Here is a 1,088-nt window from a genome sequence, read left to right on the forward strand (position 1 = left end):
CTGGACCCTCTTGACCTCTGGTCCTGGTAAGCCTGTTCATTTATCCACCCCTGCCTACCTCAGCTACCCTTTCTACAGAAAATGTATGGTTTAGCTGGTGGAATCAACGGTTCCTTAATGGTGTCAATTAATATGAATGAAAACATGTCCCACCTTCCTACATACTTTGTGCATCACATTACAATATATCATTTGATGCATTGAAGACTTCAGATGATTGGCTAAACCACAAGGTGAATGGAAAGACAAACAGAAATAAAGGTATACATCGAACAAAAATCAATAATTAAAAAATAAATGAAAAAACAGCATGACAGCATGTTAGGGTGGAAACCATTGAAAGTGTGTAACGCGGCTCCTCCTCATCTAAAGTAGTCACATCCGCAAGCAGGATGGCTGGGCCCGTAACGGCAAACTTGACATCTCATAGCAGGTATTTAACTCATTGAATTACAGACCAATGTGTGACATTACACATAGTTGGCACCTGGTGAGAACTGGCAGGCCGGCTCCCATGTCTCCTCCCAGATTTTTCCACTGTAAGTATCAGTAAAAAAATAACATTAGAACAGTGAAAAACAGGAGCCATTTTAACAATAGTTTCACAGCATAAATATTTTCAAAAAATATTGTACGGTCTTGTATTTCATTGTTTTTATAAAACCTATACATATATAGTGCTTGATGAAATGTAACAGATAAACAAACTGGGCCTGAGGGTGTGGATCGGGCAGGGCCTCAGGGTGTGGATCGGCCTGAGGGTGTGGATCGCGCAGGGCCTGAGGGTGTGGATCGAGCAGGGCCTGAGGGTGTGGATCGCGCAGGGCCTGAGGGTGTGGATCGAGCAGGGCCTGAGGGTGTGGATCGGGCTGGGCCTCAGGGTGTGGATCGGGCAATGTCGTCGTGGAGTTCCCTACAATATTGCATGAGTATGTTCATTTTCAATATTTCACCATCATAAAAAAAACAGGCATGACTTAAATTACACAAATCCTACCTTCTTTGATCAATACAAAATTGTAGGCCTTTCTCATGGTGGCCACAATTTTTAGGTTGTCCTCAGTGGGTAGCAGATGGGTCACCACATC

At 43.5% G+C, this 1,088-nt stretch overlaps 1 long non-coding RNA gene across 1 annotated transcript; it reads right to left on the reverse strand.

Annotated features, from left to right (window-relative positions):
* Positions 1–273: 273 nt before the first annotated feature.
* LOC123964187 lies at positions 274–1,088 on the reverse strand. The gene is made up of 2 exons (XR_006823362.1): positions 998–1,088; positions 274–913 (listed from the first exon to the last, which is right to left on the reverse strand). It is a non-coding gene; the product is annotated as an uncharacterized LOC123964187 (long non-coding RNA).

Source organism: Micropterus dolomieu, unplaced genomic scaffold, assembly GCF_021292245.1.
Source record: "Micropterus dolomieu isolate WLL.071019.BEF.003 ecotype Adirondacks unplaced genomic scaffold, ASM2129224v1 contig_1065, whole genome shotgun sequence".
Lineage (NCBI taxonomy): Eukaryota > Metazoa > Chordata > Actinopteri > Centrarchiformes > Centrarchidae > Micropterus > Micropterus dolomieu.